General features: G+C 38.7%; 1 protein-coding gene across 1 annotated transcript in view; it reads left to right on the top strand.

The window, feature by feature from the left end:
- The window catches only part of LOC136866138 (E3 ubiquitin-protein ligase RNF181), a 171,466-nt gene that overhangs the window by 63,386 nt on the left and 95,848 nt on the right, over positions 1–12,232 (top strand). The window lies entirely within an intron of this gene.

Genomic DNA, 12,232 nt, shown 5'->3' on the forward strand with positions numbered 1-12,232 from the left:
TTCAGCGGTACTTCCAGCAGCTATACCAACGTTGGCAAACGTGCATAACGGCCAACGGCGACTATTTTGAGGATGCATGTAGTTCTATGTAGGTGTACGCCGTGTAATGCGGCATCGTGTGCAACATACACAGTCGTGCGGGTGCCTATACTCCAGGCGTCAAGTCTTAGAACTTAATGACTGTAGTGCGTATATATCCGTATTTAAATAATCTACCCCCGTAAAAACAATACTCTGGCATATGTAACATTACCTACAGCATCCTATTCTCAAAATATCTCGTCTTAGTTATGGCGTGATTTGTAATAACGGACTGTTGTTATCGAAAATTCACCGTAATTTCATACAGTCACTTCCCTACTTTGATATAGCTTTAACTTTTATGAAGACTACCTAACAACATTTATAAATACGTCACTCTGTAAGATTACTCACGAGAAAGTATCATATATTGAACATATCTCGAAGATATTACGACACATCTCATTCTAATCCAAGAATGCACAATCTAAATTGCCTGGAAAAGCTACAAAGATTAACTTATACTGTCAAACTTATCTCATTCTGCATTTTGCCTGTCGGGATTCGGGTTGAATGTTCTCATTCGCCACCTTCATCAGTCCTCTATGGTGTAGGCATGGGCGCCCGCAAGGGGGGGCAAGGGGGGTCACTTGCCCCACGCCCCTGGAATTCTAAAGATGTTGATGTTCAATTGTTTAATGTCATACCAGATTATTTCATAAACTGAAATTACTGACAGTCATCTAGCATATGTTATAACTGGAAGTTTCTGTAAAACAATTTAATGTTGCTGACGTTATATTGGTCTTTATATTCAAGAAAATTGTTAATGTGCCCCCTCCTGGAAAAGATCCTGCGGGCGCCCATGGGTGTAGGCCTACACGGATCGGTCATCTGGAATCTGATTCTCGGCAGTCAAGCTCTCGTCTGCCGGTGTATGTCGGCTGGGTTCCTCCCGTAGTCATCCCCATCTCGCAGTTTACATGTCCATTATGACGTTTTCTTGAGCATTATCAGAATATAAATTCAAAGAAGAAATTAGTGCAAACATATTTCCAAATGCAAAGCCTTCTTATATTAGAAGTGCATATATACGGTATATCGGCTTAGGTAAATGTTTCTATTTGGCTGTTGAACAGACTACAAACATGTCGGTTTTGGTTTTTATATAGCTTTTGTCCATATACTCTGGTATATGAATGCTTTCTTTAAGATCTGTCTGCTAATGAAATCTCTTTTCTCTTGCAGACTAGGTTTATTCAGTGCCTTCCTCTTTCTTCTCTGCGAAGTTCACTGCCGTACTTCGTATTTTACGAAATTCGCTGGATCTTATAAGAAAGTAATACGTGTTTATACGTATTAACGTATAATATCGCCTTGTGAATTATTTAAACTTAATATTTGGACTTTCCTCTTCTCAATGCCTCTTCTTTTCTTGAAGTAGTGCGTGCTGAATTGCTTGCGAGTTTGCAGTTCGATTCTCTTGTTCTAAGTGTTGTCTTTTAACAATTTGAATGTTACATTTGTCTCGCTCACGGCCACTGTGATTCAAATTGTACCTGTAATCGCAAAACTTGATCTTTTTCTAACGTTATTGACTTCTAGTGCGTACTGATTAATATCGTTCGCGGTAATCGTGTGTATTTTAACTCCGTGTATTCGCAAACAGAGCAATGGAACGGCACACCGCTGCATACAATGCCAGTATGTGTATCCTTTATAATAGACCTCCGTAGTATTGAACGGCCTACTAGTCGCTTCGAGTCGCTTGCTGACACGCATTTACGAAATGGAGAACGCTCGTGGTTTTCTCCTCGCATACTCCGCACAAATAACAATCTGCTCCGCCTACCTGTGATCCTACGACGCTCTGCTCGCTGTAGAATGCGGGGACAACAGTCTCGAGATTTCTTGACATTTCTCGTAGTGCCTGCGCTAATCTGGAGAAATCCTTAGACCCCGTCTCCGACTGCCCATCGTGCCAAAGTCATGGATGTAGGTTATTTTGAAGGGATGTCACATAGCACAGCGCGCTGTGTTGTTTATTCAAAATTAGTAAAATGCGTCAGCAGAAATAAGAAGCCTTTCTCGTGGAACGTAGAGAGTTTTACCTTATTTTCTTGACACGGCATAAGCCCGAAAGTCTATACGGTATCACTCTATATAAGATTGTAAGGAATTATTACCTTCGTCAGCAAAATATCGGTAAACACAAGCAGTGGTCATATGATATTGAATGTGGGGTCTGATAACGATATACACCTATCTGTCGAAAGAATAGGAGCAAGCTGAGGTATTTTAGATTACACGTTCCACTGACGCGTAATGGTGGTTGCATATGCAGCAAGGCGCATCTTGTCCCGTCTCGAGTTCGAATAATGCACACCTCTAGTTTCCAGGTAGGTGTACCTACAGTAACTGTCAGTTTCTGTACTTAGCCTATTCACTCGTGTACTTACCGTATCATAAAATGCCAGAATGCGTATCCTTTATAATTATGTTACACTGCGTCAAAACATACCTCGGTGGAAATGAAAGAAATGAACGCCCTAGTCGCTTGTTGACATGTATTTACGAAATGGTGAAGACCCGTGGCTGGCTATTCGCATACTCGCGGCACAAACAACTTAACTTTCAGCTCCGACTATCTGTAGACCTACGACACGCTGCTCGCTACACAATGCGGGGGAAAACGCTCTCGAGATTTCTTGAAATTTCTCGCGAGAAACAGCGCTTACTCTAGTCTCGAGAAATATCGATAAATTTTGAGACCCCGTCTCAGACTTCCCATCACTAGTTAAGAGTCTGTATTCTCCTTTGTTCCATTTGTCAGCAAAAACTTCAGACTAACGGACGGCAACACCTGCCCTCCATGTCGCTTGTTTTGAGTCAGAATTCCTTCATGGCACCAGGATACAAACCCTGAACCATCTAGCCTGTAGTCCAGACTTAAATCCTATGGAATATACTTGGGCAAAATGCCCAGTGTCAAAATTTTGAGGCTCTGAATGAAGTTGATATGCATCCCCTTGGAAACAATCCATGACCTTGTGTGTAACATGCCACGGTGTATGGAGTGTGTCATTTTCGCCGAAGTGGAAACGTACCATACTAGTGTGAGGAAAGTGGTCATTGATAAGGGAATGTTCAGTTGCAGATCGTGAATTAAGATTTCAGGGTCCCTTAATTCTATTTGCTAAAATTTTGTAAAACTGCAAAAATTAGCAACTTTTTTGAAAAATGTCAAAATTAGTGTGACCAGACGTCCTCTTATATCCGGATATATAAGACCGGGCAAGTTGGCCTTGCGGTTAGAGGCGCGCGGCTGTGAGCTTGCATCCGGGAGATGGTGTGTTCGAATTCCACTGTCGGTAGCCCCGAATATGGTTATCCGTTGTTTCCCATTTTTCACAGCAGGAAAATGCTGGGGCTGTACCTTAACTAAGGCCACGTCCGCTTCCTTCCAACTCCTAGGCCTTTCCTATCCCATCGTCGCAATAAGACCTATCTGTGTCGGTGCAACATAAAACCACTAGCAAAAAAGTATCGGATATGTCCTATTTAGAGCACTGCCCGGGATCCAGGTTGATTATTTATAAAACCCCAAAATGTTCTCTTTTTTTAGTAAATCTGCTTATTTTGAGGTGATATGTTTTACTACTTCATTTTTACAAGTAATTTTCATTACGCGGCAGCATCATCGATATCGTATCAATGTATAGAAATATAATAATAATAATGCTATTTGCTTTACGTCCCACTAACTACTCTTTTACGGTTTTCGGAGACGCCGAGGTGCCGGAATTTAGTCCCGCAGGAGTTCGTTTACGTGCCAGTAAATCTACCGACACGAGGCTGGAGTATTTGAGCACCTTCAAATACCACCGTACTGAGCTGTATAGAAAGAGATCATATGGAATTGAAGTTAATATTGATTATTATGATGTTGAAAAATGTATTGTTTTTGCAAGTCTAGTCCTTTCAAACTGATTATGTGAAATCTTTTGATCAATTCTGCAATTCCTGAATGAGAGTAGTAATGACCTTGAATTTAACTGATTACCTATTAGTTAGAATTGGACGAAGTATTTCAATTCATATAAGTCAGTTGATTGTAGTTCCTAGTTATTAAAATTTGCAGAATGCTTTCTTGTCTGTACCAGGACGCAATGTACACTGCCGGACAAAAAAAAGCACCCAGAAGGAGTGGTCCAATATTATCCCATTTCGGTATACATGTATACCATTGATGTGCGAGTAAATGATTAGATTTACAAAGATCTGTAATGTGTAGAACGCCCACTGGAGTGCATTCATGATGGCACTGTCCTGTGTTAAGTTGTTACCAGTCAACTGCTGTGAGTCACACAGTTAAGCAAAACGTGCCGAGTGTGTGCAGTACGAAGCACCCGCGATGCCTCGCAGACGCGTTAGACAGCCTATCCATCAACTGATGGCATTTGACAGAGGCCGCATTGTGGAACTGCATGTGGCTGATTGGTCGTATCGTGCAATTGCCAGGAATGTGAGCCATTCAGATGTCACAGTGGCCTCCTGTTGGACTCAGTCGGTACGTGAGGGCACCCAGTCATGTTATGCAGATTCAGGTCAACCAAGAAACACCATCCCGAGGGAGGACCGTCATATGGTGCGCCAAGCATTGAGATATACCATAACTTTGGCACCCGTCATCCGCAAACATGTACTAGAGACTCTACAACATTCTGAGAGTTCCCGCACAGTGTTTCAGTGACTCGCTTCCACCAGATTGGGGTCCTACCGCCTCATGCGTCGGTTGCCATTGACACCAGAACACCAATGCCTGCGTTTGGAGTCGTGCCTTGCCCAAGAGGCATGGACAGAGAACGACTAGTGTCGCATCATGTTCAGTGATGAGTCTTACGTCTCCATAACCTCCGATGACCATTGTGTGGTGGTTTGGCGGCGTCGAGGCCAAAGGGCAAATCCTGCCCATATTGTGGAAAAACACACAGGCATAATCCCTGGCATCATGGTGTGGGGAGCCATAGGATATGCGTTCTGGTCACCCCTAATAGTGCTTCGGCAGACTATGACGGCAAAGCGATACGTCATAGACATTCTGCGTCCGTACGTCCTACCCTGTATGACACAGCACCCAGGGACAGTGTTCCAGTAAGATAATGCACGTGCATACGGAGCACGTGTGTCTATGAACTGCCTAGAGCACTAGCCATGCGTCTTGGTGGGTGTGATATTTACCAACTGATGAGCCCAACTTAGCACACTAGGGCAAAACACTGGCAACCGGGAATCGGTTAGCTGGAAAATTTATAATGTTCAATAACAGACCATTTATATTGGTATTTTGAGTTCCTCCCATGGCCAGCAAGATCCCCGGACCCCTCTCTCATTCAACACGTATGGGATGACGTTGGAAAAGAACTCAATCCCAGTACCAACCTGCAGGATCTGGAGGGACAGCTGGAACAACTACGGATGGACTTGCCTTAGGAGAGGATCCAAAGGCTGTTTGACACCATTCCAAACCGCACAAGGACATGCATTTCGGCCACGGGTGGTGCGATACTCTACTGACCTGGCGGCAACATTCCATCCATAACTATCAACGGTCTTGTCTTTTTCATCCCATATTGTAATCGGTTCAGTAAAGGCACATGGTCTTTCAGCATATGTATTTAAATTCACTTTTAACCACTCCTTCTGGGTGCTTAACATTTTTGTCAGGCAGTGTACATTATTAATATGAAAGAAGATACATGATGGTTGAACCATTCAATAATATTAAAATAAGAAATGTAAGTTTTACATTCCTACTTAATTATAATTGGTACTGGTTTCGACCAGTATTTTTGGTCATCATCAGCTGATCACAAGTGGTATAGCACAGGTAAGTAAAATGTGAAGTTTAAATAATTCTGTCAGTTGCTGTTTGTGAAGCACTAAAACACTTTAGGGAGCACTGTGTGCTGAAATTTCAGCCAATCACAAATAAGTTAAAAGATGATGCAAAGGTAAACAAATCGTGAAGATTACATAATTCTGTCAGATGCTGTTTATAAAGCACTATAAAACTTTCGGGAGCTCTGTGCGTTGAAATTTCAATGTTATGAAGAAGTCTAGAATCAAATACCGGTATGTATTTTTTTCTGTTGCAGTTCATGAGGCACTGTATAATTTTAGGGGTGTCGATAGTTACGAAAATATTGAAGAAGTCGTAGATCAGATACGTAAATGTATATAGTACGGAGCAAGTTCCTGTAGAGTTGCAAGACATATGTGCCGATCGGCACTGTGCTTCCAAAAGTTTGTGGAAATTCGATGAAAAATTTAAAAAGTTCAAGTATCAAGCCTTTAAATGCTGATATGAGTGAAATCTATATATATAAAATAAGAGTTGTGTCTGTAAATTGCTCAGATTTGAAAATAATGGTATTTCTGTATCGGTCATGTCCACAGTAACAAGAAAATGCACTTTTTACGTTTCCGTAATTTCTGTCTGTCTGTCTGTACACGCATCACTTGAACACGGCTAAAGAGAATTTAATGAAAATCAGTATGCTAAGTCGGGGAATAAGTCGCTACAATCTAGGCCATAAATAATTTTATTCACACTGAGTGAAATGGTAGTTTAGGGGAAGGCCTAAAATTTAATTCTCAAATATTTATTGTATTAGCGGTCGTATCGATAAATACTACATAACCAAAGTTATATAAAATTAAATTTCCGACTATTTATGTCTTATATACATTTTTACCGCACTGGCTATAATAACACAGATATTCACGAATTTGTATTTTTGTTGCTAAGACCATATTAACGCCGAGCCACAAGAAAATAGGTAAACAGAATTTAATGAAAATCGGTATATAGAGTCGGAGAATAAGAAACTACAGACTAAACTATAAACAATTGTATTGGCCCTGGATGAAATTGTAGTTTAGGGGAAGACGCCTAAAATGTAATTTTTAAATACCTATGTCATTGGTCCTATCGAAAAGTACTACATAACAAAAGTTATAGAGAACACAATTTCCGGTCATTTAAGTTTTATTCAGTTTTAACGTACCGACTATGATAAGTGGTATTTCAGAGTCGGGAGGAAACTAAATATCGAAAGTGCATAACATTGATCAACAGTAACATTACATTGACCATTTTTTGTTGTGATGTTCTTTGTCTCTTATGCTGCCTCTCAACTCCGATAGATGGGATTACTGCTGCATACCGAATATAACAGCCTGACTGAATATTGGCGGAAAATAGCCAGGGAGCTAGAAAACTTTAAGCTTTAGCTTGCCATTCCTGTGGTTCATACATTTTCTGATACAGCTGGTACGTAACACACAGTAGTACATCATAGTATTCTAGCTATTCTATCCCTACTGTGACGCGTTGTTTTGAATGAGCAGTGGGCATACTTAAGGCAGAGGCTCACTTAGTAGTAGTAGTAGTAGTAGTAATGGTGGTGGTGGTGGTGGTGGTGGTAGTAGTGGTAGTGGTAGTAATAGTGAAATGGTGAAATGGCATGGTCTAGAATAACAATTAGGGCTATTCCAAATTATAGCAGGACAATTCACTAAATAACTCAAAATTCAACCGTGAAAAGAGCCTCTTCTTAAGAAAACCTTCTTCCTCTTCATTTTTATTAAATTCTACATTCATTTTATTCCAAATTAGCAGTGAAGAGGCGGTTTCTCCCCTGGCTTGGAGGAAAAATTTGCCTCCAAGTCAGATAGATTTTTCCGCCGCCAGTGTACTGAATTGATACTTTCTGACTCATCGGTACCGTACTCCTAGGAAAGAGATTAGTAAAAGGGCATAATTTTTGCCCTGGGAATCGCCACTATTCGACCCTCACCCCACCGAAAAGAGACGAAGAGTGTTCACGGCCCACAGCAGTCTGCGCCTTGGTCATTCCAGGTCTGGAACTTTGGACTGTTAGATCGGCAGCGCAGTCCTGTTCGTTAAAAGTGGGAAAATGTGTGGTTTTCCATTTGATCGAGTATTTCATATGAAAGCATTGCTTTTTATCGCGCCATTCCTACTGACGTCATTGTAATGTATGTTCATTCCAGTTGGGAAAACCACTAAGACAGTCTTTCTGAGGATGTAAAAAGGCAGGTGGAGAGTGAGTGTCTACCATTATAATGAAAGCTCCCCAACCTGATTGTGACTGATGGTATGCAAGCGGGTATACCATTACAGTGAAAATTCCCTCAGTTTTCATATGAGAAAAGATGTTTGGTGACATCCCCGTCGCGTTTCTAGGGTAACGCTAAGAGCTATGCAATTTCATACAATCTTGCTCACAACGTGTACACTACCTAACCTAGAATTCCGTATACAATGTAGAATTCCGTAGCGAAGCACGGGTACATCAGCTAGTAGTACAGTATAGTTGTATATTATTTGTCGAAATAAATATATCCAAGTTAAAGAAATTTGTACATTAAGTTCTTGAAGTTATTGAAACATTTTTTTCATCTGCCCAGAGGCTGGTTGGATCCTCAACAGCTCCGCCATCAGCTGTCATAGATCGCCTAGGCATCACTGAAGAGGCGTACTAGGGAAATGAGGAGTGAGGTAGTTTCCCGTTGCTTTCCTCTCTGAGCCAGAAGTTGCTATTACATATCAGTCTGCCAAGCCCACTGAAATGCATGCACCAACCGACCTTATGAGCAATAGTTTCACACCATACATAGCAGGGACTGGCTGAATAAGGAATGACATTACTAGCATTGCTCATACCTCAGTCACTTTCATATTGTCAAAGCTAAGTATAAAACAAAGACTGATCAATGAAAGTAACAAAATTGCTCTAGCCTATACCAGAAGACACAGTACACTGTAAACACTAGGTCCCACCAGCAAAGGCATTATTGAAACATATGACATAGAAAATAAAATTGTGAAAAGAAAAAAACACTAAAATGAGCAAAATTGGAACAGTTGAGGAACATAATGACATAGCGTGTTATATCTCAAAGGTAAGAGTTGAGGTCGATCTTAGAATAGCGTAATGTATAAATGTGAAAGTTAAAGTGGTTTAAATCATTAGAGACGTTAGAAAATATAATTCAGTTATTAGAGGGGAAAAAAGAAGGAAGGTAAAATGAAAAGAAAAAGTTGAAGTAGAAAAATAATGATTAAAGTAAAGGAAAAAATAGAGAAATAAATGAGGAGGTGTAGTAGTTTAAGGTGGATCAGGTGGATGGGTTATAGGAAGTGGGAAATGTTGGTAGGAACTATATAAGGCCTGGAATATTGAATTTGGGTTTGTAAATTTAGCGTTTTTAAAAAAGCAGATAAGGAAGTCTAATAAAATGTTAGGTTTTTCAGAAATGTCATTTAAATTGAAATTGGGGTTGAAGTATTGGTCAAGATGAATAAAACAGTTTTCAGTAGTGTTTAGAAGGGGGCCTAAAAATATTTAAATAATGAATTAAACACAATCCATACTATTTGAATATTAAATGGCTTTAATAACTCTTTCATAAACTGTATTATTAATAAATTCAAACATCGCCCCAAAACCGCATCAAAAGATAAAACCAAACCCACTGCATTTTCCACTTGTACTTTCTCTCAAAGCACTTATAAAATCACCAACATTCTTAAAAAACACAACATGAAAATATCTTATAGAACCAATAACAGAAATCTTGATTTATTACACAACTCTAACTCAATTAATAAATCCAATGTTTTTTCTAAATCTGAAGTATACAGATTCCAATGCAATAACTGTAGCTCTTCGTACATCGGACAGACAGAACGTAACTTTAACATCAGATACTCTGAACATATCAATGCCATAAAATACAACAGATTCTCTGCAATAGGACAACACATACAAGACTCTAATCATAATTTCACCAATATTGATAAAAACATTAAAATACTTAAAAGTTATTAACAAAGGCCCCCTTCTAAACACTACTGAAAATTGTTTTATTCATCTTGACCAATCCTTCAACCCCAATTTCAATTTAAATGACATTTCTGAAAAACGTAATATTTTATTTGACTTCCTTATCCGCTCTTTCGAAAATGCTAAATTTACAAACCCAAATTCAATATTCCAGGCCTTACATAGTTCCCACCGACATTTTCCACTTCCTATAACCCATCTACCTGATCCACCTTAAACTAATACACCTCCTCAAATATTTCCCTATTTTTCCTTTATTTTAATCATTATTTATCTACTTCAACTTTTTCTTTCCATTTTAACTTTCTTCTTTTTTTCCCTATCCTAATTGAATTATATTTTCTAACATCTCTAATGATTTAGACCACTCTAACTTTCAAATTTATATATTGAGCTATTCTAAGATCTTACCTTCAAGATATAACACGTTATATCATTATGCTCTTCAACTGTTCCAATTTTGCAGTTTTTTAGTTTTTTTCTTTTCACAATTGTTTTTTCTATGTCATTTGTTTCAATAACTTCAAGAATCTAACATACGAATTTCTTTAATTTGGATATATTTCTTTCGACAAATAATATACAAATATATTGTACTATTTCACTCATATCAGCATTTAAAGGCTTCATACTTGAACTTTTAAAATTTTTTCATTGGATTTCCACAAACTTTTGGAAGCACAGTGTCGATTGGCACATATGTCTTGCTACTCTTCAAGAACTTGCTCCGTACATCATTTACATTTTTGATCTATGACTTCTTCAATATTTTTGGAACTATTGACACGCAGTGCTGACCCCTAAAATTATACAGTGCCTCATGAACTGCAACGGAAAAATACGTATTTGATTCTAGACTTTTTCATAACATTGAAATTTCAACACACAGTGCTCCCTAAAGTGTTTTAGTGCTTCACAAACAACAACTGACAGAATTATTTAAACTTCATATTTTATTTACCTGTGCATTGTCTTTTATACTTACTTGTGATTGGCTGATGATGACCAAAAATACTGGTCGAAACCGGTACCAATTATAATTAAGTAGGAATGTAAAACTTGCATTTCTTATTTTAATAGTATTGAAAGGATGAACCATCATATGTATCTTTCAACTTAATATTTAACTCATTTCAATATGGAACACTACAAAATTCTTACCTCTTAGAATGTAGAAAGACTATTTTCATTGATCTCAGCACAATGGACTGATAACAGGAATCTGTGAAATCCTCTGAATGGTTCAGTATAATCTAAAGGAATTTACATGTGTATCTTTATACATGTTAGACATGCCAAAACTCCTGAAGGCACCTGAATCTTCAGAAAAGTACCAGCAAGGCATACAAATTAGTTTTTTTGTTTGACCCTCCAGTTCCCATGCTGAGTAAAATATTACCCTGTTCTTTTGTAAAAATTTATCATAACATATAACTAAAATGATGCTGCTTGTATGATGTTTCTGAATTAGGACCCTATAAATGAAGAATACACAATTGAAATAAATCCTAATATTTCCCTTACAAAATACACCATAAGTTCAAGGCAGATAAATATCATCCATTATAACACTTCAGTTCATGCAGTCGTAAAAACTAGAATTATGAAAATCGATTACACTTCATTAGAGTTTGAACCCTGTAGTATTGCCTGTTCTATTCACTTTTGATTTTTTGATTGAGGCATTCTTCACACACAGTACTGAAACATTCTTGCCAGGCATACTTTTCACATAACACACGAGAGTTTCTGCTTTTTCTATCCCAATTTCTAGGACAGGGGTAAAATATTACCCCGTTCTTCCACATGATCCTGGTTTTTTCTCTTTAAGGGTGGCCTCAGAGAACCCTGACTTTTTCTGAGCTTGGTTTGGTATCTCTTGTCTTTCATAAAATGTATTACTATTTGTTGTATGAAAATCTTCATTATTTGTATAACGCTTTCATCAATAAAAAGTTAAACAATGTCATTGGATCCATAACGCTACGAGTATTCAGCCTGGGACCTAGCAAGTAGGATGAGATTTCATTGTGAGCATGAGTAAGAGTTTTTTTAGGAGGCCCTACGGTGCTTCATTTAGCCACACCTTCACGTCCATAAATGTACGTTTGGCAGGGCCTGTTCGATGTGTGGTCATTTTCACACCCTGATGTATCGGCACTGTCCTCTGCAAGTAAGTCACTAATGTCCTGTTCTGAAAGTGAAGCATGCTCTCATGTGTATATTGTCCTCTGCATCATTGTCTTCTGGATTCACTAATTCTTCAGTCAGTAATA

Source organism: Anabrus simplex, chromosome 3 (genome assembly GCF_040414725.1).
Source record: "Anabrus simplex isolate iqAnaSimp1 chromosome 3, ASM4041472v1, whole genome shotgun sequence".
Classification (NCBI taxonomy): Eukaryota; Metazoa; Arthropoda; class Insecta; order Orthoptera; family Tettigoniidae; genus Anabrus; species Anabrus simplex.